We start from the raw sequence: 26,768 nt of genomic DNA on the forward strand, positions 1-26,768 counted from the left end.
AGAAAAAAGAAAACCAATCTTATAAGTAGTGCTGCAGAATTAAAAAGAAAATATTCAAAAGAGTACAGAAACCTTTCTCCTAAAGCTTTCTTATTCATCTAATACACTTGTTCATTCAAACAGGTAATATGAAGTATAGAAACAACCATAATGTTAGAAGTCTTACCAAAATCTTCAGCTCTCAAAAACCTTGGAGAAACTTAAGCCCCACTGACAATCTTTCTAGTGTGATGAAGCATTCTGCTAACTCTGACTTAAATTCTGTTAAAATGAAAAAGGCATTGAGAAATGTTACCCATTAAAATTTATCTTTGTATTAATAACTGAGAACAAAGTTAAATAAGCCAAGCCTGAATATAAGACAGAAAGGCCAATGCAGAAATAATTTTAATAGTCCGTACCATTGATAGCAAGCATCTTCTATCTATTAATTTTTGCTGCATTGATTACTAGATTCTCATTCAAGCCTTATTAAAGTTGAAGTGGTCTATTTCCTTTCCCTTGTGACTAAATAAGAAATGAAGGGCTACTCAGTGGTCAGACTACATTGTTAAGTTAGATGAGGTTTAGAAGCAGTGTTACCATTGAGTCACATTACTGCAGCTAAAAGTATTCAAGAAAAACGACCAAACTATCAGTCCATTTCTCCAAGTAGTCTATCTCATAAGTACTGTGAGTATAAAATGTGTGTGGCTTACAGCTTTGTCAATCAGAATTGCATGTAGAAAAGTAGAAGCAGAAAGTCTTTAAAGACATCTGACTGATAAATTGAGAAGTATTACTATGTAATTTACTACAAGCAGAAGTCTGTGTTACAACTTTCATCTTCACTGTCCTTAAAGAAACACTATTGAATAGTTAAAAAATTAAATAACTGTTAAATTTCATCAGAGCTTTTTTTAAAAAAAAAAATTTACTCAAAATTTTATATTTGCACATAAAATGATAGGTTTTCCTTCAAATAATAGTTTCCTTGTTACTCAGCTAACTAATCCTAACACAGCCAAAGAAATGAACATCAAAATGGTCTTAGGCTTACTGACTTGTGGGGACAAGAGCAGTGATGATGATAGCATTTCTGTTAATAGTGGTACACTACTGATAGACTTCATTAGTGTGGAGTATGATATGTGCATGCTAGTATACAGGTTAGTTCAACACAGTTTCGTGTTGTGAAACTGCTTTCCACAAAAATGTTTTATAGGCTGGAAATAAAACCAGGTTTATTCAAAGATGTAGAGAACTCTAGAGCCAATGGCTGCCAATGTAGTTTAGCAATCTTCTGAGCTATAATTGTCAAACTACATGCGTCAAAACCAGAGAAGACTGCAGCTGAGTATCAGAGGCCTCACTATGCTCTTCAAGTTCCTGTGTCACTGCCTGCTCAGCACACTGGGAATATTTATTCTCACAGTGTGAGCTTAGTTCCAGCAACTTGACAATAGCGAAGCACCAGCACATTAACTGCAGGACCAAAAGAACAGAGGTTCATGAAGTTACTCAACAAGGTGATTTGGGGCCATTGGCCTAGCTGCAGGTCTTGTAATCTGTGGGCAATGCCATACTGATGCAGGTCAGGGCTAAAAGGGTTGGAGAGGTTATCCAAGCAGGTTTCATGAGACAGCAGGAATCTGGTTTGGCAGGTGTGCGACAGCCCACAGAGGGTGACTGGATGAGGAGGGAGGATGGCCAGAAGAGGAGAGCCACTGTTTCTTTGATGATAGAGGGGACTTTAGGCAAGGGGGACATCAGTTTAGGCTTGGTTTAAAAAGAGTAACATCTGATTTCAATTTATAACATTTCTATTATTTTCCAAAACTCCTGAGGAAAAAAAGAACATATAGACAAAAATTATGGCTGGACAGTAAACATAATACCAAGCTGCATCAGCCAACTTAAATTATTTACTAAACTAATGAAAGTCATCCAAATAATTCTAAAAAATTTCCAGCCACTTTACCACCAACCTTACTGCAATGACTGGGTCCAACAATAGTATATTCTACTGTGTTCATATGACATTTAATTAAATTGTTACAAAACTAAATTGCAGGGCTTGTACTCCTCTTTTATTCTGTTTCTAGCACAAAATGTAACCATAAAATATCTCATTAATATGCTATAATTACAGTCGTTCATAAACAAAAAAATCTACTTTTCATGTTTTGTGTTTTCATTGTGTGTTATTATGTGCAAAACTGTAGCTATAACACATTAAGTAGAAAAGTATAAATAAAAATGAATTTTTTATACGCTTAGAAGCCTGCTTCAAAAAAAAATTCAAGATAAATAGCAGATATCTGAGAAATGTGTGCACTAATTACAAAGTGCTTAAAGTAAAATTATAGAGTTTTTGATAATTAGCATGCTTTTCATTTTCTTGTCTCTTACTTTAAAAATTTTTTCATCTATGATGGCTTATTCTTTCATTTCACAAGTTAGTAGGTTTTGCAAAGGGAAGATTATTCTAGAGCTTTGCTATTTGTTTTGCTAGAGCATAAATTTCCAGGAACTGTTTACATGCACTTTTTATATTTGAGAATAAGGAATCCTTCAAATAAAATGAAAATATCTTCTATGATACAGAAAATCACTTGGGTCGTCAGGATGGATCTACACAGCTCATTAAAAACTTTCAGTTGAGAAAGACATAGACAAGAAATCACCTAAGTTTTTACATTATGAAAACGTATTTTTAAAAGTAGGTTCCTGAAGGCTTCCTATAGCACCTCAGCCTTATAAGATTGAATCAATTCTGTTCAGCATGTTCTATCTTTTAAAATAGAAAAGAATAGCTCAACTGGAAGGGATCTGCAAAGATAAGTCCAACTGCCTGACCTCTTCAGATCTAACCAATAGGTAAGCACATTATTGAGGGCATTGTCCAAATGTCTCTTGAACTCTGAGAGTCATGAGGCATCATCCACCTCTATAAGAAACTTGTTTTGGTGCTTGACACCATCACAGCACAGAAATATTTCCTAATGTCCAGTCTGACCCTCCCTTGGAGCAGGGTTTTGCCATTCTCATGCTGCCATTAGTTTCCAGGAGCAGAGCCTGGCACCTCTCTTTGCTTCTCCTCCCCAGGGAACTGCAGAGAGCAATTAGGTCACCTCTCAGCATCCTTTTATCCAGAAAATCCCTGTAATCTGGAATGAAAAAAAAACAGATCCTTCATATCACAAGCGAAACTTGTCTTGCCAATGTTTATCTGGCAGAGTTACTTCATCGCAGCCTGGTATAGGGCAACTGCTCTTTCCAGCACTATGGTTAGGATCTGAAGAAAAAAAATCAGTTCTTTGTAAGAATGGGGAACGCAGAGCAACAAGACATAATTTTGTTACTAAGAGTGATGGATATAAACAAAAAAGTAAAGAGAGAAGGAAAAAAAAAAAAAAAAAAGGGAGTACTTAGTTTTAAATTTCCATATTTGCTTTTACCCTCAAAGGAATAGACAAAAATTTTCGCTGTGTCCAAGGACCATGTTTATCAACCACAAAACCAGTGATTTCTTGGGCTGCCACTGGATCTTTCCCAAACTGACCAGCCGTCCCAGAATTTAGTTCCAAATCTTCCTTGCTCTCACTGCAGCTGGGCAAAGTGAAGAATCTCATTCTTAACAAACCTACATTTATTACAAAATCATTTTGACAGAGAATTTCCAACTATATCTGCCAAGGAATTTTTGAAAGTAAATCTTTTTCTTACTATTGGTCAACATGTTGACTATCTAGAGCCACATAACCATGTTATACCTTACAGATTTGATTGTTTACCAATATATTGTCGTAAACAGAAACACGACTCGGCAACGGGTCTGAACAGCAAGCCTGAAGCACAGAGCATCGTAAAGACAGATGAATCCCTCTAAGGAAAAAGCTATGCAAGAACAAGCACAGTGAGTGTTTGTTCCACTTAATAGGTGTCTCATGACTGTAGAGACAGAAGTCAGATTTTTTTAGAAATCAGATCATAATCAATGGCAACATATGCTTTGAAAAACAGTTAATTTGGTAAACTCCCTGCAGCACCATCACTTGTCACTTCTGACAAGGACTTCCCTGAATAAACACAGCTTTATCTTACAATGCTATTGCATGGCTTACTCTTTTCACAACAAAAGTGAGTATATATAATCGATTCAGGCAGCTGTTGTCAAAACAAGCTAGATAAAATATAGATGAACTACCAGAAACAAAAGCAAGCATAGCATATATACGTGCATTATTGCTTTTGTCTCCAAAGCAATGTCAGCTCAAAAACTTTTTCAGGATGTACTGTGATACTATTAGGAGCAGCTTAATTGCTTTGCTACAAAAAGCACCTGAACTCTCTAAATAGAAAGTAAACATTGCTATTTGATCTTACATACTTCTCTAGACAAACTGTACATTGATTTTTTCCTCTCGCAGATCAGACACCTTGCTGAACAGGAGATAGAACACAAAGATTTTTTTTTTTCAGAATGCAGTCTAACAAGTGATTTTTATTATCCTAATTACAAGAGATTCCCGGTCAAAAATGTATGAAGTGGAAATGGAGTTATACACACCAGAAATTATAGTGTATGCAGCATACTCTGTACAACCAGAATTCCAGTGAAGCATACTTTCAAAGGAGAACTGTTGTTCAGGGTTGGTGAAGTGGAAATAAATAAATAAAAAGGATTACTGCCTGAGCTTGTCAACGAACTCCTCAGGAGAAAATTCAACTCAACTGAAAGCACAGTGATCTGACAGGATTCTAGCAATTTGCCTCAGCTGAACTGGGGATGGAAAGGTCTGTGATGGTACTGTTGTCAGGTAAAACCTGAAGGGTCACCTAATGTTCAAAAGCCCAGAGCAGCAGAAAAAGCTGTATGCGCTATCAGAAAGACATTTTGGGTCACATCATGACTATTTCAAGTAGATTACTCACTGTTTGTGTCAGGATGTTCACCTTCAGGATAAGCTGTTTTCTCATTGAGGTTTTCAAGAGACAGCATTTTATCCAGGCAGCTGAGAGTTGGGAGCAGTTTTTTTGTTAGGGAAAAACAAATGGTGCCTCATTCAAACTGAATTGACACTTAAATAGTAGTTAATGCTCGGTAAAATACAGATATTACAGACATCTTGTTTTGTATCATATATCACAGTCATGCAGACAACCCATAGGTGAGGTCAACTATCCAGATAACAGTCCCATAAGAAGACACTGTAAAACAAAAGACATTGTCCAAACATGCAAAACAGACCTGCAAAATAATGTCCATATTTTAAATGAAAGTGTTAATGACTTCTGTGGGAGTATTGTCAGTATTTCAAAAATCTGATTTTTAGATTTATTACACTGTGCTGTAACTTTGCAGCAACCAAATTTCACATGCAGCCATCTATGAGCTTTCATTAACTAATGTCTTCTATTTTATGTCTTCTATTTCTCCACAATTCAAATTTATTCTGGTGACTCCTGGAAAGGAGACACAGATGCGATACTCATGCTGCCAGCAAATTCCTGCTTGTTTTTCTCCACTGAAAGCTAGAAGGCTCCTTCAGCTGCTGTTTTGTGTGGAATAGAGCTAATTTTCTTCAAAAAACTTTGTATGGTGCTAGTTTTAGATTTTTGATGAAAATAGCGTTGATAAGACGTTGTTTTAGTTTTGCAGATTCTCACATGGCCCTACGAGCAAAGACAGGAGACAGAACCAGGACAGCTGACCCAAACTCACCAAAGGGATAGCTTGTACCACATCCCATCACACTCAGCAATAAAAGGTGGGTTAACGAAGGAGGCAGGGGGAAGCATTCAGACTGATGGTGCTGGTCTTCCAAGACACTATTATACATGATGAGCCCCAGTTTCCTGGGAGTGCTGAATATATCTGCCTGCCAATGGGAAGTCATGAATTATTTCCCTGTTTTGCTTTGCTTATGCATGAAACTTTTGCTTTACCAATTAAACTGTCTTGTCTCCATCTATGAGTTCTTGAACTTTAACATTTCCAATTCTCTATCTCGTCCCACCAGGGGAAAGTAAATGACTAGCTGTGTGGTAAAAAATATGAGATTCCCTAAGATTAACTCATCTAAAAGATGATACTTATTTCTGTTGTTGGATTTAGCTCTAATAAAAAGCTAATAAAAAAGAGTAATACAGTAGTAGTACAATAATAGCAGCATAAGTACAGGAAATAGTTGTGCATACACATACAGTGTACTGCTCCATATCTTTAATGTTTATTACTAATGGAAATTGAAATCTTGTAAAATGCAATCATCTCTGATAGTTTCACCCCATTAATTACAGAAAAATTACCAAGAAGATAAATGAAACAGCCTACAGTGCAATATTGCAGTGAATGCCTGTATTCCACAGAGAACCCTGTTCTTATCCAGCACCAGAAATAAAGATGCTGAGTGGCGACTGTGCTGCCAAAACATAGCAAGTAGTGTGAAGAGATGGAGCCCGGAAAAGCAGAGGATGGGAGAGAGCTGCACCAATACACGAGTTTTGCCAGCCATGCTGTGCCGGGGGCAGGGGAAAACAGGGTGTCTTGTGCAGTGAAGAGGAGGCCCTGCTCCAGAGTGGGACTGGTACAGGAGAAGTGCAACAAGCATCAGGGCTTTACAGAGGCAATACAGGCAGCTGAGAAATTTCTGGAGAAGGAACAAACATGAAAGCCATTTTGGGGTATTCTGTAATATGCTGTCATTTCTTTTCGTCCCTCTTCCACATACAAATGCTCGCAGGTATTTAGACCTCATGTATACATCTGGCTCTGCTTTCATAATGATAACACTCAGTTTAGGAAGAGTTTTTAACCAAGATGTTGCAAAAAATATCCTTGAAAACAAATTAGTGGCCTGCTCTTTGTCAACCAAGCAAGCAAAGACAGTGACAAAAACAAACGTGCTGAAGGGAGCTTCTAGTTTAACGGCAGTAATTTTTGGGGATGGTGATCTGGAAATCAGCTCTATTTGAAGAGTCAGATAAACAAGTGGGATCTGTTCTTTCATTTACAATTTTCACTTCAGAATTCTACCTGAGTCCTTTGCAAACTCTCCAAAGCATATGTGTAAATTAATCTCCATTTAGGTATATTCAGTGTCAATTTCTGAGAACAAATCATTTTAAAAAGGGTCATATTTCTGAGGATCTTGATATATGAAATTCAAGCCATATCCTTAGCCATGAGTAACATATATCCTACAATTTCTTTTATTGCACGCTGGGACCATATCTGATTTTAAGCTTTAACTGCCGGCACAAGCGATGACATTTCAGGCTGATACACAATCATTAATCTGTAGATCTAATTTCTTACCTCAGTGACGGTACTGGATACATTATATTATTCAGTTAATTTGTCATGGATAAATATGGCATCCTTCACATATGCTATATTGTGAAGGACGTGAATAATATAGCTAATTGTGTCAGACATTGTTTTCTATTCTAAAATATATCAAGCTTTTTGTTGGGAAACCCAAGGACTGAATTTCATTTCAATTTCTACTCAATCATTTTTTTATAGTTAGACTTACAAATCTGTCTCAAACTTTTCCTTTCGCCCAACCTCTACGATCAGTCCCACAAAAAAAGGAAAATGAACAAGGTCACTATTTCCACTTAAAAGAGTATTTTCAACTTTTTCACTGCATTGTGTATATCTTTTCTGCAAGAGTTCTAATGTTCCGATTCTTTGAATTTATCTACACTTTCTGTTTTCAAAAGTACTGAAAACTGTGTCCTCTCTAACCTCATCACAATTAGCAACTGCTTCTTGGTGACAATAAGAAACTTGGCATTAAGAAAATTGGCATTTCTCAAGGTTACTTCCAGGGGGGATTTTCTGTTTTCTTTTGAGCTTGGTTTTCCAAGTTAGAAAAGTTACTTTTTTCTGAAGGCTTCAGTAGTGCATTTTATCAATAAAAGTTCCCATCTAGAATCTAAAACAAAGTACTTCAGATCTAAGTTCAAACTAAGCAGTACTGAAAAACTTCCCTCATAAATATATACATACGTATACAAAGATGAATGGCTTGTCTTTGAGAAACGCTCAGTGATGACTGGTTTGGACTTCAGTTGTTCTTCCTAAACAAAGTTGGAGACTACAGCATAGGATTATGTTATCTAACTGCCCTCAGCAGTGATGTTTTTTTCTCTTTAAGGGACTACATTTTTGAAGTCCTGCCTTTAGAACATGTGTTTTCCTTTCCTGCCATCCTGATTGTGTATACTCACAGTGCTTCCTTGCAAACCTTGCACTTTGGGCTTGCACTACAGAGTACCCTGCACAACACCCTTCTGCTGTTCATCCACTCCTCTTTTTAACTGAATTTTTTTACAAAATAGAAAAATTATAGTTAATTTCAGACAAACCCTCAAATACTAGAGCATATGTGTCAGCAGGCGTTCAATTCATTTAGACATGCTGGTGGCTGTAGTGCCCCAACTGGAAGCCCTCAGACCTTGTTCAGGAACAGGTGAGGACAGGGCACCAAAACACCTGGGACCTGGCAAGAATTAAAAGCCTAAGAAAAGCAGAGACTACTTCATGCACTGTGTTTTAGGATACAGAGATGACTACAACAGTTTAAAAAAAAAAAAAAGAAAGAAAATAGGTATGTAATTTTTTAAAAGACATACTGAGATTACAGCTATCATTGCAGCTACACTCATGCACTCATGCTGATGAACCACATCACCTTTCAACTTTCGCCCAAAGACAGGCTGTGCACCTCCTTCCAAACTCTCTGCAAGTTGCCATGGAAACCACTAGTGTGACTGCAGAAATGGGGAGAGGAATTATAGATTTCATCCATACATCCATAGTTCCTTTTCACAAACACAAAACATGAAATGACTCAAAATCATAGAATCATAGGGGTTGGAAGGGACCTCTAGAGATCATCAAATCCAACCCCCCTGCCAAAGCATGTTCCCTACACCAGGTTGCACAAGTAGGTGTCCGGGCAGGTCTTGAATATCTCCAGAGAAGGAGACTCCACAACCTCCCTGGGCTGCCTGTTCCAGTGCTCCGTCACCCTCACCACAAAGAAGTTCTTGCACATTTGTGTGGAACTTCCTACGTTGCAGTTTCTGGCCGTTTCTCCTTGTCCTGTCTCCACACTGCTGAAAAGAGTCTGGCCTCACCACTCTGCCCCTGACACCTTAGATATTTATAGACCTGGATCAGGTCCCCTCTCAGTCGTCTTTTCTCAAGGCTAAACAGACCCACTTCACTTAGCCTTTCTTCATAGGGGAGATGCTCCAGGCCCTTCACCATCTTTGTGGCCCTCCGCTGGACTCTTTCCAAGAGATCCCTGTCTTTTTTGAACTGGGGAGCCCAGAACTGGACACAGTACTCCAGATGAGGCCTTACCAGGGCAGAGTAGAGGGGGCAGGATCACCTCCCTCGACCTGCTGGACACGCTCTTTTTAATGCACCCCAGAATGCTATTGGCCTTTTTGGCCACGAGGGCACACTGCTGGCTCATGGCCAACCTGTCGTCCACCAGGACACCCAGGTCCCTCTCTGCAGAGCTCCTCTCCAGCAGCTCATCCCCCAGCCTGTATTGGTGCATGCAATTCTTCCTCCCTAGGTGTAAGACCCTACACTTGCTTTTGTTAAACCTCATCCGGTTTCTTACTGCCCAGCTCTCCAGCCTGTCCAGGTCTCGCTGAATGGCAGCACAGCCTTCAGGCGTGTCAGCCAATCCTCCCAACTTCGTATCATCAGCAAACTTGCTGAGGGTGGCCACTATCCCCTCATCAAGGTCATTGATGAAGATGTTGAACAAGACCGGACCCAGCACAGACCCCTGGGGGACACCACTGGTTACAGGTCTCCAGCCAGACTCTGCATCACCAACGACGACCCTCTGCGCTCTGCCAGTCAGCCAGTTCTCAACCCACCTCACTGTCCACTCGTCTATCCCACACTTCCTCAGCTTTGTTAAAAGGATGTCGTATCAAATGCCTTGCTGAAATCAAGGTAGACTACATCCACTGCTCTCCCCCATCCACCCAGCCAGAGACAACATCATAGAAGGTTACCAGGTTGGTCAAGCATGACCTCCCCTTGGTGAACCCATGCTGACTACTCCTGATAACCTCCTTTTCTTCCAGTTGTCTGAAGATGGCATCCAGCACAAGCTATTCCATTACCTTTTCAGAGACAGAGGTGGGGCTGACTGGCCTGTAGTTACCCAGATCTTCCTTCTTGCCCTTTTTGAAGACCGGAGTGACATTGGCTACCCTCCAGTCTTCAGTGAAAATTGTAAATGGCAGGCTCCCTAAGCCATTTTCACCCAAGAGGAGAAAGGATGCCTGTACAGAAATCACCCTTGCTGATCCTCACCTCTTCAAGCCAATGGAACCCAGAAGGAAAGCCCATCAGTAAGCCCTGTCCCTTTTCAGATGAAAAAAATACTGCAAAATGCCAATCAATGACTGTTTAATTTGTTTTAACTGTTGTAATTTGCCACTAGCCACGTTTTCCTTTACTTCAGTATTGCACATTGTTCTCATATATTGATATAGCATTTGGAATGTATGAAACATTATATATAAAGGGAGCTTATAAAAAAAATGGAGAGTGACTTTTTTGCAGTCTCACTGTGGCTTAGTGACAGAACAAGGGGGAATGACTTTAAATTAAAACAGGGGTGATCTAGGTTAAGTGTAAGAGGGAAGTTTTTCACTGAGAGGGTGGTGAGGCACTGGCACAGCTGCCCAGAGAAGCTATGGGTGCCCCATCCCTGGAGGCATTCAAGGCCAGGTTGGATGGGGCCCTCGGCAGCCTGAGGTGGTGTGTGGTAGCCCTGCCCACAGCAGTGGGTTGGAACTGTGTGGGCTTTAATGTCCCTTCCAATCCAAGCCATTCTACAATTCTATGTTTGTGGAGCATTTCAACCCTAATAGCTCTCTAACAAGACACAGGACACAGATGTCTCTGTCTCAAGATAGTCATTGGAAAAGAAAAAGTAGATGCAGAAACAGGAAATAAGATAATGGTTAGCTCTAGTTTTAAATTTTGTCCCATTCTTTTGAGAGACTTATATATGCATATATTGCCTGGTAAATTCAAAGACAAGAGCTTAAAAATACCACTATATGTATAAAGAAAGCAAGCTGTAGAAGGGGAAAAAACAGAGGTAGGGGATTCTACTAATTGTTCTTGCATTTTATTGTTTAAAACGCTCTTAAGAAGCATCAAACAATCATCTCTTCAGAAAATTTTCATATGGCTGTGTATGGAAGGATGCAGTACCCTGGAACATTCAGATCAGGTTACTCTGAATTTTTTCATGTTGCATTAAATAAATTCTGAGTTTAGGGAACTCAGGAGATCCTGACCATAATTTTTTTCTTTCCTTTCTTTTCTTCAGTGAGGAAAAAGAAATGCCTTCTAACCGGCTAAATTGTATTTTTTTGTAATTAATTTAGCTTCATCTTAATATGTTGTACCACATTTTTATTTTTACTGCTTTGTCCTGCTCCGCTGAGCAAAGAAAAAAATTAAAAGGTAAATTACATTTCCTCACACAACTTTCAGGCATGTAAAAACTAGGCAAGCGTTGCAAATTTAAGACTGGGGAAAAGGAAAAAAAAAAAAGGAAAAAAAATTAAAAAAATACATTCCCTTTCTAGGCTCCAAACCACTAAACATTTATCTAGTCATCAGCACATGAGTAAGTTAAATGAATTCTTGGATGGAAGCCAGTAGATATTAAATTTGTGCCTAGCTTAGCCAATGCACACAATCTGTTTCTCAATGTGATATTTACATATACATATATATTGCATTTTCGGAGACTTGAAAAGCTGTTTATAAGCCAGAACAAAAGGCTAAAAATGTGATTAAATTCATCCTGAAAGTCTCTCTGTTGATATGGTGAAGCACTGAATAATTTTGTTTGCAAAGAGATTGGAAATACACAGATTCATACAATTTACATTTAGCTTATTTTCAACAAGATATGGCAGGCAGACAAGCTATGAAGTACAAACAAGTGGTATGCACAATTCAAAATTTCAAGATAGCTAAATGCCATAGAGTGGTTTTGATATTACCTTTTTCACTGGCATTGAAAGACAGCTGTGAGTTAAAATTACAGCTTAATTGGTATTTTTGCATTTTCCCAAGAATCACAGAAGTAAAACAGCATCTTGTCTTTTTTTTTTTTTATCTGAACGTGAAGAGGAAAAAAAAAAAATAAGATTTTTGACTCTCCAAGGAAAATAATTTTTTCAGTTTGACAGGAAAATTGAACTAAATACAATGAAAGATGAGTGAGTCTAATGTTTCCAGTCTCGAATTCTGCAGTCTTAACTGTCAGATAATAAAGTTCAACTTTTCTTGGCTAAGATAATATATTCATATTTTTGTAAATACCCTTTATGAAAGACAGGCAAAGCTAGAGTTAGGTAAACAGAGATGCTTCAACCCTACCACAAACCAGGCATTTAAAGAAAAGGAACAAATCCTGCATATTTTTCATATACCAATAACCTGATCCTGTTGTAAATTTGCCTCAGTTGTTCTGTTTGGCTTAATCCACCACATACTCTTAAATTTGAAGAGGCACTCCTTAAGCTCTCTTTCAAATCCTACTGATGTCAACAATATTTACGTTAAACTCAAGCCAGCCTGAAGTTAGATCTTTAAGGGACTTTATACTCATTATTGCTACACTTGGCCTTTACATTTCTCATCCTTCAGGAAATCCACTTGCACACAGAGACTCTACACATTTGTAGCCAGATCTGGCAATACAAAGAAGATGGGGTTGGGACACTAACATAAGTCTTTGAGGAAAAGGCAACTTAGTGCTTATTCTGTTCCACTGGAAGGGAACTCACACTTTTCCATTCATAGCTCATTAAGATCAGCTAACAATTCCTAGTTTTCAAAATCAAGATGAGGCCAGACCCTTTTTCCTAGAGAAGGCTGTAGGATTCTCTGCTTCACAGTCCAGCAGTCTACTGAAGTATTCTCTTCTTCTCACCAATAGGAGATGCATTGCTTATAAATTGCAAATGTGCTTTTACTCTTGTCCAGTGATTTCAATTGTATAGGGATTTAATTAACCCCCTTATGGTAAAGGGAATAGCTATAGATTTGAGGACTTTAGTCCTTATGTCTTCTGAAAACAGACCCTCATATTCTTGCATACCCAGAGATCGGAGATAGAAAGATCCTAAAGATGTCACTGTAAAAGAGAAAGGGATATTCGTTTCCTCTTATAAGCAAAATCTCTGATAAGCATCTTGGAAATTCTGATCTGAGAGGATTATTTTTCTCAGAACATAAGCAGTCTTCAGTAGTGTGGCCTTCCCAGCAATCTCATAAATCCACTCAGAGGACCAACACTGAGTACTGGCTCCTCAGCTTTAGAAAGCCTCTTTCCTTTGATTAAAAAAACAAAAACAAAAACAAAAAAAAACACAACAAAAAACAAAAAACTGTCCTCCTTCATTAGAGGGAGTGAGAGTCAAAACAGCAGCAGAGGACAGTATTATCACGTTTCACCACATCACATATCACCTCTGTTGAAAAAAGCAGACATAAAAGCCTGAGTGATGGGTGGAAAGCTTTGTTTAGCTATCCAGATTTAAAAAAACTTTTCCACAGCTCCAGCAATTTTTACAGGTTCATTGCAACAGATAATACATTTTCTGTAGTAAAATAGCACAGTTACCCATTACGGTGCAATTACAACTTCAGTTTTGAAACTAACGTCCTGGTTATCCCCATTTACTAGGCTTAGGTTCATAGTGCAGTCTCAGCACTTGTCAGCTGTATCCCCTTCAGATGAAGGTAAGGGACGCACTTAAGAGTGATAGTAGTTTCCCTAGTCCAGATCTAACCTACGTACCATGCTTAAGCTGCAGGAACTACACCATGATGTACCAAAGTAAGTACTCACTGCCATTTCACTCTAAGAACTGTTTTTGTTGTGCCTCACTATGTGACAGTGCAGATATTGTTACCTGCATTGTGTTTAAATTTCATTTTGAGGACTTCGCTCCAAAAAAATTGCTCAGAAATTGCTCAGAAAAATTGCCTTAAAAATCCTCAAAAGATTCAACTTTAAGAATACGAAGGTTAACATACAATGTCTGACTGACTACACCAAGAAATGTTTCAGTGCTCCAAATACAGTCCTATGCAGGAAGACGCACAGCAGTTGCAACAATAATTTTGCCAAATCCACAAAGTGGAAGATACTTTCAATTTGGTGCTTTTGAAAGTAATAATTTCATCAGCTTCAAAAAACAAGCAAAAATAGATCTACATAAGGGTACCTCAGTGTCCCCAATCTAAATTCAGTTATAATTTTAAAGTAACTAAAGCACTCACAGTTCATAATGAGTAGTCCTAAATGTTCAGTATATATTCAGTTAATGTTGATAGATTCCCATCTATATAACAGCCCATCAGTGCTGATTTAATTTTGTTTTCTCACTTAACTTTTTTAATTTCACTTTGGTGCAAAAATGCCTCAGAAATTCATCTTTCTATACAATCTTTTGCATATTCTGGCTTGTTCCTAAAGCATATGTTGGAAGTGCTGGCCAATGGTAAGACATGCATCTTTTCCTTTCATTTCTGCTATAACTTTATTCCAACACTGTATTTTGGCAGAAGAGACACTATTCCCATTTCACAGGCAAGAACAGCTCTTTTTCCATGCCTGAAATTCCTGCTGCCTGTGAAATTGCTGCAATAGGTACCGATGTCATGTGACAGCAGTGACTCAGAGAAACAGCACTTCTGACTGAAGGAAGGCACCATGACAATTTTACGCTTCTGTGCTCTCTTTCCTTCTCTGCACATTGTTTCAATCCTATCTTCTGAGAACTCCCACACACTTTGTTCCTGAGCTTTTCAAGGTAGTCCTCAACATTTTCATGACGTGGGAGCGCAACATGCAGTGTTAGGCAGGATACACGACACTTGCATTTATTCTGGGAGCATCAAATTCTCTGAGCTAAATTCAAGTGTCATGTTAGCTCCATTGATTTCATTGTTTGCACAACCATGTTCGCAGACATACACAGAAAGTTCATTTTAAAGTTTTCTACCTCCCTTCTCCAGCTGGAATGATCTCTTTCAAACTATGCAGTGAGCTTGAGGATACTAAACACTTTCAGTAATACAATTTCAATTTTCTCAAACCATTTCATATAACAGGTCTTTCACTGATATAAAAATAATTAGGGGCAAAAATAAATTCACTGGCAAGGTATACTGTAGTGACTAGAAATTATAACAAATTCACACTGCCTTAATCAAATCATCTCAACTGAAAAAAAAAAACCCAAACCCAAAATTACTGACATTATGAAAACTTTGTTTTTTTTTCCTTTCAGATAATATAAATATCTACAAATATTTATTTTTAATGGCAGTTTCTATTAGAAAACAAAATAACTCAATTTTTATTTTCAGTTAGAACAGCACCTTTAACCCACTTATTTTCTGTTGATCCAGGAAATACCACAAAACTTCACATATTTGTATAGCCCCAGTAAGAAAATAGGAAAAGAAATATACAAGTAAAAATCTCAGTGATCATCAAATAAGTTAATTTGTAAAAAATTAATTACCTCTCATTCTCCTCCTCATTTTCTAAATAACCTCATTACTATGATGGGTTGTAAACTAGATTAGAGCTCACCATTCATTTGCAGACTGAAATTCATTTTTAACTGTTTTAATCTTGAATAACACTGCTGACTTTTCCCTGTTTTAATGAAATATTTGTCTTTTGTCATGCTGACTTTTCTATTTTACTTTGCAGCTGCTTCATTTTCCCAAACTGATGGGCTTAGAAGGCAAAAGTTTAATAATTTACACTAGTAGCTCTCTTCTTTAACAAAATTCCATCTTCCTTCTCGAAGGAAGACAGCATTCTTATCTGATAGCTAGAGAAAGAGCACCTGGAATTAGGACAAAGCACGTCTCCCCTATTCCTGACAGAGGAAGCTAAAGGTCCTAATGCTAGGTGTCCTCTCCCCAGACAAATACATCTATGCCCTTCTATTTGTCTTTTGAGGCTGAAAACTGCTATTGTAAAACTGCTCAAGTCGTCAGTTGTTATTATTGAATATATAATCTCTACAAAATGGAACCCTTGGGTCATTTTTCTCTTTTAAATTACACGGCAGAGCAAAGACTTGTTCTGGGATGAGGCTTTCTGTTTTCTTACTTCAGCCACCATTATTATTCCCTGGAACAGATCCGATCCAGTCTGAGTGTACTGCTGCTTTGCCTCCTCACTGCTGCATTTCCACTTCTGTTGCATGCTCACAAGAGTGAGGGTGAGGCGAGAAGCTAGGAGCAAATGGATGGCTTGGGTCTTTTGAAAGGATTTCTGTATGCAGCACAAAATAACAGTTTCTAATTGAAAGCAACTGAATAAGCCATTCCCACAGATGTTTCAAAGTTTCCCATCATACACAGATGCACATAACAGTAATATAAGGCACATTAAAATTCCTTCCTCTTTCCATCCAAGCAACATAAGCTGCACACATCACTAGCAGTGCACTTCTGTTACCAGGGTAATGCTGTGGTGGGAAGAGCAAGACCAGAAGCACACTGGGTCCCTTGTTGGCAGATGGGATGCTAAGGCTCCTGACCCACAGCCATCAGAGGGAGGACTGACCCAGGTCAGAGTGCTTGCGTGTACACTCTTGTACCTGGATCAGCCAAGTGTATCTGTGCTCATACTACGCACAGATTGCATTCATCACAATGGTAACTTGGGACAATAACTTGAACAAATAGTGGAGGTTGTTCATGGTTATATTAATCATAACAAAATATCTTGTTCCAGCTTAAAGAATACTTTCTTTAAATATCTAACTGATATAACCCAGTTTCATGTCCTATTCTTTCTGGGAGCCCCATTTCTCCCCAGACTTAAAACATTGTCTCAATAGAGTTAAAGAGGAAAAGAGAGCATAATCTTTAGAAATCCCTATCATTTAGAAGAGCTGTCTTCTGCACTGTGGCATCAACCACTGAATATTGATGGAATCAGTTTTTTTTCACAGATGGAATTTGTCTTAGACTGTAGAAGTCCCTATTTACAATCTCTTTCATAACACTTATGGTAATGATAGCACATTATTTTCCTGACCACAAAGTTGTTGTCATAAAATGAAAATGTTACGCACCCATCTACAACAGAATTGCCATGAGAACTAGCTCAGTTCAGATATAAGTTACTACAATTCCATATTACTGATACTAAATAATACCACCTATATAAACCTCCAACAAACTGCTGCTGCTCTTCTATGACAGAGCATTTGTTGCCTCATCTATTCATTGCATTTTTTTTTTTTTAAATCTTCCTTGCACACTCTGGCCAGAAAAAAATGCCATGATAATTTTTGTATTTACTGCTTAAACTTTTTCCCCTTAAAAATTGTATTATTTTATTTTATTTCATTTGATTTTACTTTAACTGCTTGTCCTTTCTACCTGAAAAAGACAAAGCTTATTTTAACACTGTCATGCCCCGGTCATTCTAAAGTAAATATCCTGAGTAGAGAAGCTTATCTATTTTATTTGCTCTTAGCCTGGGAGAAAGGCTTTGTTACAGGCAGCTTGAAACCTGGTGTACTTAACATGCCCAGCACATATTAACATGTATCTCTTCAAACAGTCACAACTCCATCTCAAAACAATATCTCCAAATGTGTCAAAAATTAGAATAGCCGTTTGACAGATGCTGATAACAATTTATGCTTTACTAATTGGTTTTAGACAATGCATTCTTCAGCTTGCCTACAGGGTGTTACTTCAGTGTTAATCTGAAGAGCCAGAACAGTTTATCCTTCAGTGAACTCAATGAATATTAAGAGATGTTAAGGAGATGTAGTCTCTCTAATCTTTAACTTTTTATTTTTAAAAGTTATAAAGAAAGAAGCTGTAGTAGAATGAATTCTAAACAGTGTTGCTCATGGCATAAGAAAAACAAAGGCTAGAGCAGAAAAAGGAAAATAAGCAGGAGGAAAACTTCCAAACAATCTAATTTCAGTAGTTGAACTAAAATAATCGATAAAGCCTGATTCCAAACTTTATATCAGCTCTTTCATTATAAATAACCAACAGACCCAGCTTACACATTTAACATAGAAGACCACATAGAAACAGATCAAAACACTATAAAAATGTGCAGCTAACCTTTTTTTTTTTTGTTATTGCTGTTGTTATTATATTGAAATACTGAACATTATAGCCAAAAAGTTTTCAGGTACACTCCCACTGTTACTAAGGATTTATTTAGGCTACTAATACAGTTTTAAATAATTACTCTCAACTCCCAGTGATTGATACCAGCATAAACAATTCTTCACTAAAACCATCTTCTTTCTGATATGCATTTGATTTCTGGACTTTAACAAATTGGAAGTTCAACTACCTTCATTTTAAATGAGTAACAGATTGTACTGCATTATCAGAGCATGCCAAAAGCAAGGCGATAAATGGCGATCTCGAAACTGCTGAATGGGTCTTTATATCAGCAGTATTAAGTAGATCTGTCTCCTATATCATGTATATTACCTTCAGGCTATTGCTTCTGCCTTGCAATAAAAATGTATCAGAGAACATCTTAAACTTTTCCGAAATTGAAGTACCACTCCAAATCCTAAAAATGACTGCCCAATATGAATGGACATGAGAGTTCTCTGTGCATTTTAAAAAAAAAATCTAAGATTTGCTTGTTCATCAGGTCTGCAATAAGTTTATAGGCTTTCAATCCCTATCTAGCAGTTTTTATTCATTTCTGTAGAGTTTTCATTGTAGCAAAAGATTTTCTGGTCCAAGGACCTAGAATTAGAAATTAGATAGGGAGTAGATACCGTCAATATTTATTTGCCAATGGCAGTAGGAATTATAATTCCTTTCCTTGAAACTGGAGAGCAGTAGTTAGAAGAGAAACACCCTTAGGATTGTTCTGAAGTTAAGAGTATGCAAAGAAGATGTAAAGAAGGAAATATTTCTCTTGGGTAAATAGACCTTGCTACTAATGTCAAGTAAAACATCTGCCTGATAAGAGAGAAATGGGTGGGAGTGAAAAAGAATTGAGAAAAATGAAGGAGAGAAATGAGAGCAAGAAAAATAAACTTGTGAATGGGAAACAAGTCAGGATTAAAGCAGAGTAGGGTTTTTTTCTAAAATAGATCAGAACTATGTCAGAGAGGGAATTAATGACAGTGAATCTAAAGGATGTGGTTCCTCTGTCACTAGTGTCATTTGATCCTCCTGTGATCCCATGAAATTGAGCAAAACATTCCATTTCTATAATTGAAGATGAAACTTTGAAAGAACAAGCTAACCTCTTCCAGAGACAAGAAAACATGAGATTTTGAAACAGAAAGCCATATCAGTTTCATGCCATTGAATGGTACTCCAGTATTAGCAAATAAGTTGTTCAGTTCACAAAAGAGCTGCTCTTAAAAAATTAATGTTTCTAGAAATTAATTTTTTCAAAGTTAAATTACTGTTTACAGCACTCTGCACTAGAATTCAAGAAAATTAAGAAGTTATTCTTAAAAGCCAATAAAAATATAACTGTAAAACTTAATACTTTAATTTTAAACCTACCACTAATAATGTCATGACCCACTGAGTACTCCATTCAATACCAATAAAAGTCCTCTAAACATTTTCCGTGCTGACAATTAAGAATTCTCTTCCAAACCTTTTTCTTCTGAGATTTTCAAACACCAAAATCAAAAGGTATCTCAACATTGTGTCATTTGTTTGCTTTTAATTTGAGTAGCATTTAATATTTGTTCAAAACACCAAGCCATTCCTCTTCAGCTTACCAAAAGGACTTTTTGCTGGCACTGCTACTAACTAAATAGAGCTAGTGATGGCTTGTTTGTTTATTTCCCACAGCTTTTAGAGTACACGTTTCACCTCTTTGGGTTTCTATCTTTTTTCTCTGCCATTTTCTGCTTTATCTTCACTCTGTGAACACTTTTTAGAAAAATGATGTCTAAAATTTACTCCATTCAATTCCTCATCTAGCATCTTCAGAAACTTCTTGTGAATACCTGATGTCTTTAGAAAAGCACACAAATGATTACAGCAAAACAAAATTTGTCACTTTCCCAAACAAGATATATTCGCCATTTTGGTTTCAGTGCACTTGCAGTACTTCAGATTCTAAAATCACTGGGTCCCTCCCAATATGTGTACATAGCATTTGATTTTTTTTTCTCCCCAAGATTTCCCTATTTGCCTTTGTATTACTGTAGCTTTAAATTGAATGGGCTTTTAAATCCAGTGATCTTTAGTCTATAGATTGAGCCTGTTAGCTCTTGGGTTGCACAAATTTCTGAAACAGTTTCCCTAAATCAGTGGAAGCATAATGTATGCAATTTCAAGATTTTTCATTGCAGAATATCTTTGCCAGAAGGAAAACACAGAACATCTGTGAGAGGTGTTGTTTTTTTTTTTCGTTTAAAGCATACTGTAGGATTCCTAACCAAATAAAATTCTTAAGATTGCTAGGACAACTTGCTGCGCCGTTTGTCCTTCCAGAGGACAGTATTTTGTATCTTCTGTATTAAACTTCTGTATTGAACGTAACATGAAAATTCATTCAACTAATTTATATTCCTGGATTATATAGGATTTTTAAAAATTCTTACTACGGAATGATTAATAACAGCCAGGAAGAAGGATCTACCCGGCATGTGCTCCTCCTGCAGATCAATCGTGGCTAATTTCTCCTTCTAGTCTCCAGAAACATAATCTAGGATAACCATCTTTGAATCAATTAAAAACAGAGTCTGATCTCTGTTTCTGCAACAGATTTGAGCTTAGTGAAAATAGTAAAACACTATAGATTTAAGCTTAGTCCTAAGATATTCATTAGTGTCATGCAATACTTTATTATTTGATCCCTTTGGAATTTAAGAAACTGATTAAAAGTCTTACTCCAAAAGCTAAGAAGCTGTAGAAACAATTGATATCTGAACTACATTTTTGTTGTTGGTCTATTCAGTATACCTTGGGGGAAAAGGAAAAAAGGGAATCTTATTTTCTTAGCTTCATTTTACCAAGGTGACATAAAATGCAAACTATTCATTGATTTTTTTCTTACTAGACCTAGTTTCTCAAAGTGACAAAATCTTGTAACATCAATCCTTCCCAGTTGCTCAGCAATCACCCAACTGCATTTGAAGGCAGGCCCAAGCCTGAGAACTTAAATGGTGACTTTTGTAATACGTCAAAAATTCATCTCTCATTCCTGACTTCTGACATGTTGCATTTCTAGACCTTTTGTGTCAGGATCCAGTTTAACAGAGACTGTGAGATTTGCTGGTGTAAAATTTATTGCTTTGAAAGTGACTTTTCCATTTATTTATATCACACTACAGTATTACACGGCTTATTGTGCCTCCAGTAATTCAGTCACTTGAAGACAGTACACAAAATCTGTTTCTCACATCGTATGATAAAGCCCCTCTGTTTGTCATGCCTGGCATATGTATTTAATTGTAGCCGACAGTGTGTGGGAAGGTCTGAACTGTAGGAGGACAGAAGTGATAGTGACAAACCCTGTGGGGTCAATACTGAGCTGCAAAGTTGCCTGTAGGCTTCTACCACCCCTCAGTTCCACCTTCTCTTTACAGCATTCTCCTGGAATTGGTGCGACTTCAGCAATCTGCTCCTCACACCCATCCTGGACAACGGGAAAGACAGTTCTGAACCCCTCAAGAACGTCCTAATATATATATGCTGACCTACCTTTTAGTTCATGACTGTATTAGACTGCGATGTTTGATTATTGCATATGTTCTAATAGAAATAAGACGACAGCCACATAGCAAGTTTTCTTTCTTTGTGAATACATAAGAGACAAAAATAGGTACATACAGCCTTAACCTATTTACACCTTTACTGCCAAAGGGCCTGGAGCATGTTCCTAGTGAAATGCCACTTTCATTCCCATCACCACAAGTAGAACATATTTATATTAGTGCCCACATAGTCCCACATTTTTAGAACAGCCACAACCAGTTCCCACATCAACTCATTGTGAGGAAGGTAAGAGCTAAACAGCCTACACAGTAACAACCATATTATTCAAGACTGTGTGGAAAATGATGACAACATGGAATAGCTATTATCCTCTAGTAAATTGCTTCAACAATTACTCCATCTCAAGAAATGCCTATTTGGGATAGTGTAAGCCCCAGAGAAAAATGCATTGTCTATCAACACGATATATAACAAATGAAATAGTTTTTAACATTCTTATAAATGCAATTTGTGCAACAGTAATAATCTGATTTGATATCTAATTGTCAAAATAATTTTTTGCTCTAATTTCCCTTCTGTGTACATTCCTACTGAATTGTTGAGAAACTACAGTATGATTTTTTTTTTAAGAGGTTTAAAAGCTTTTTCTAATCTTGTTTATTTTTGTTCTACATACATTGTAAAGTGGTTACAGATAGACATTTTAACTGGAGTTCATAGAATCATAAAATGGCCTCAGTTGAAAAGCACTACAATGATCATCTAGTTTCAAACCCCCTGCTATGCGCAGGCTCGCCAACCACCAGACCAGGCTGCCCAGAGCCACATCCAGCCTGGCATTGAATGCCTCCAAGGATGGGGCATCCACATCTTCCTTGGGCAACCTGTTCCAGTGCCAGCACACTCTGAGTGGAAAAACTTCTTCCTGATATCCAATCTAAACCTCCCATCTCAGTTTAAAACCAGCCCCCCTCATCCTAATACTATGTACTGTAGTTACTAAAGATAACCATAGCAGACATGCAACTGCATTTCACAGCAGACCAAATCTTGGAAACTTGACAGGTGATGATTTTTTATGCAGTACATCAGAAATCGAGCACTGAACTGACACTCAGCATTTCTAAACTATGCATGTCAGGATCCATTTATTTGATCCTACCATCTCTATCATTCTTAGCAGAAATGACCTTTCCTCTAAATATAGTAACAAATACAGAAAATAGGAAGAAAAAAACACAAGAAAAAAAATAAGAAAAATATATGCAATGCATAGATCAGAATTTTTTATAAACTCCTGCTCTTAAATAAAGATTTTTTTCCTCAGAGCATATATTTGGTCCAGTTGAGACATGGCAGAAGACACCCAGAAATCCAAGGACATACTAAAGGTAGAAGTCAGACTCCACTGTACTCTAATGAGGACAGTAATATATCCAGCATAAGTCATGATACCCAAGCACTTTCCTTCTATCTACCAAAATCACAATATTACTGGACAAAAGCCTTCATCAAGTTTCAGAATATTTAAATTTAGATGAATCACCACAGAGTATCTGAGCGGTAGTGCTTTGGCTGGAGGAATTCACACCCACTGTGCTGTGTTGCAAAGTTAGAAGTCAGATTTCACTTTTTCTTCCCTTATGTTGTTCGCTGCATGAGATGCTGCAAAGCATCAACTTGCCAAAATTACATATTGGAAGCCTAATTTCTAAGTGCAAGGGAAAGAAGAAAAGCACTGCATTCTCTGTATATATGCTATTAAGTGCTTAAATCATGCTGGGTTTTTTTCCACCCCCCCCCCTCTCTTTTTCTGTTCCAATCTTGCCAGTTCCCACAATCCAATTAGGAATACAGGACATTCAAGTTCTTAGTTATTAACTGTAATTTTGTCTGTACATTAAGGTACAAGCAACTATCTTCTTCCTGCCTGCAACCTTTTTCATTATCATCACACCTATACTTACATGAAGACATTTTCCAAACAGATGATAAGAGGCCAAGTTCAGATTACAGTTAATTCGTTTCTGCTAGACGTGAGGTCTCTCCTTCATGTCTTTATTCGGAGATGAACACCATGGCTCTTCTCATTACTATTACACAATGTTCATTTCAGCTCTCCATTATTCTTAGACTGTAGACTCTTACTGTATTCTCTTTCATTAGCTGCCAATCATCCTATTTTACATGGAGCCTAATGGTCTCAAGTGCCATTATTAGTACATCCAGTCATTGAGTTACTCAGCTATAAGTGAGACTTTGAGTGCACTTAGCTGAAACATTCTTTTTTTTCCCCGATAAAAAATTCTGAGTTGAAAGAAAAATGTATTTAATAGTCATGCATATCTTCTATGAAGCATCTTCCATATTTACAGATGCTTTCTATGCTGCAGTCTTGGACTTGCCAATGAAAAACTTTGTGTAACTTATCAGAACTCAGTACTGTGCCATTATTCATTTGTTACAAGACAGATCAGAAGACCTGCATTTTTTTTCCCAGTCATAATACCCCAAGAAAAGAAGGAAATCATTGTACATGTGCCTCTGAATATAATTTCTTAATAATAGCTTTTAAACTCTGTGACCGAATGTCAATCAAAATTGCCAGAATGATTGGCTTCCCAAACATATGAAATTTCCACAGATTTCATGAGGTAAGGCACCTAGTTAAAGAAGAGAAAAATCACCAACAGAAAAGCTGCATCTTGTATTTATTAGTGTTTATGTTGCATTACCTTCTCAAGCTTTGCATAGTAGATGAGCTCTTAGATTCACAGACGAGTTCCAACAGTCAATGTAGGCACAATTTAGATTCTGAAATGTAAACCAAACCAGTCATCAGGATGTTTGCCTTGATAGGTAAGTCATCACCGTGTGCAAGCACTGCTTGTGAACATGCCCAGAAGTTTACCACACTTCACTCTCACCTGCTACCTCATGCTTTCAACTGAGTTTCCTATTGAAGAGGGTTGAAATAGCCAGCCAACCTTAGCAGTTCACTTGAAAAAACAGATGGTTATTGTTTGCAAGAAGAGAGGAAGTGCCGGCTTTCACATAGAATGGCACTCTCTTCCCATAAGTTTTCTTCAACAGCTTTCTGATCAGAGACCTCAAAGATGCAGCTGGGTTTTCCTCTACCCCAACAAAACCAAAGCTGTTACACTTTAAAGATGGTGCCGGAAAGGGTCAAGAAAAATAAAAGGAAAGAACAGTGACTATCATTACTTCTCAGACAGCTCTTTTGAGAAAGTGAAAATCCTCTTTTGCAACCACATTTTAAATTTTATTTCTGTCCTTGAATTACTCAACCATTAGCTGAAAAGGTATCTGTATGGCCTACTGTTTATTGCATTACCTTAAGAGCAGAGAGCCGTTTCAGAGTCCGCAGGCAATAGCAAAGTGTGAAACTGGGAGTTTTACATTATAGGTAAATACTTGCACTCCTATAATAATTTTTAATAATTTACCCAAATGAAACACTTCAGTGCATTCCTGAAAATAAATTGACTTAAAAGCTTTCAGGGGATGTGAGTGAAGTCTGGAATGCTCACAGGAATGACGGTTGGCCACAGGCTCTCCCGTATGGCAGTTGTATTGGTGTCAGCTGTGTGGGGCCACTGGCATCAGAATGTTCACATTTTTAAACACACACAGCAAAATAATGACACTCACAGAGGTCCATACAAAAACAGATTTCGCTTTTACAAACAGACATTCCAGGAGTGAAATACAAGATGTGTTTTGCATTTAGTCATTCAATGTGTTTCTCTTAAGAAAAAAAAGTAATGAGGAGATTCCTGTTGTTGTCCACAGCTTCCAACAAGCCCTATATAACCTATAAGCTTCTGGTGACTTTAACGGAACTAGAAATCACAACATACTACAAACTACTTTCCATTATAAACAGCTGATGAATGTCTTTAACAAAATGTTACAATCTTAATTAAAAGAAATCAACATGAGGATACTAAAATTTGTACACTGAATTCCAGTATTTTCCAGTTACCCATGTCAAGTTTTCTGCTACGTTCTTACCTATTTACTTTGCTCATATCTTTGCAAAGTCTTTTATAATTTTCACACGACTTTTTTTTCATACCTTTGTTCCAGTATGCATGTGTAGTATGCCTACCCTCATACATGAGCCTTTCCACCACCCGCACATTCTCTCCCGTGCTGAAATCACTCTTCAAAGGTTTTTCCTCTTATATAAAGGAGTTTCTCATTTTCCAGATTCTGGAAGCCTTTGTGTTTCTTGTGCGCTACTGTATTTGAAAAGTCAGTGGAATATGTCTTGTTCCACCATCTTGTTCTTTCATTGCACTACAGACCTTCTGTTTCACAACTAACTTCAGCATTTACACAGCGAACATTCTGGAGTTATGTTTAAGGACCTGAAGCAGTCCTTAAGGAAATGACACAGTAAAGTGGACAAAATATAGGTGTTCTGAGTGCTTATAACTCTGCATAATTCAATGTGAAACAAACTGCAGGAAAATAAAATTCATCTTCAAGAGATAAAAATGAAGGAAAGGAAGAAAAAAAAATGAAGAAGTCTAAAAGACTAATAGGCTCTAGAAATATGTGTATCTTGTTTCTCCTGCAACTCATTGCAGCCACAAAGGAGGTCAGGGTCTACAAAGAGAGCTTATGTTTATAGGCTTCATAAGAACATAATGCATTGGCAATAAACATTGTAATTCACGTTCTTGTCAAGGTGAATGCTATTCACACTAGAAACAAGAATGAAAGCTGACAAAGTGAAGTTTGCAGATATCACAGCAGGTACTAAAAATAACAAAGTTTTTCAAGGTCCTCTAAGAGAATATACAGTTGTATAATCAATGAATATAAAGATGTTAGAAGAAAAAAACAAGAGAGTTTGGCAAAGAAAATTATAATAATAACAAAAAAAAATAGATGGAACACTTACATGCATCTTGGGCTCACTGCAAAATTCCACAGGAGGGATCTCCAGAACAAG

The 26,768-nt window shown here is 37.4% G+C and overlaps 1 long non-coding RNA gene across 1 annotated transcript; it reads right to left on the reverse strand.

Annotated features, from left to right (window-relative positions):
* Positions 1-26,768, reverse strand: LOC109366782. The gene is made up of 3 exons (XR_002113367.1): positions 26,718-26,768; positions 24,520-24,598; positions 1-3,149 (listed from the first exon to the last, which is right to left on the reverse strand). It is a non-coding gene; the product is annotated as an uncharacterized LOC109366782 (long non-coding RNA).

Source organism: Meleagris gallopavo, chromosome 3 (assembly GCF_000146605.3).
Source record: "Meleagris gallopavo isolate NT-WF06-2002-E0010 breed Aviagen turkey brand Nicholas breeding stock chromosome 3, Turkey_5.1, whole genome shotgun sequence".
Lineage (NCBI taxonomy): Eukaryota > Metazoa > Chordata > Aves > Galliformes > Phasianidae > Meleagris > Meleagris gallopavo.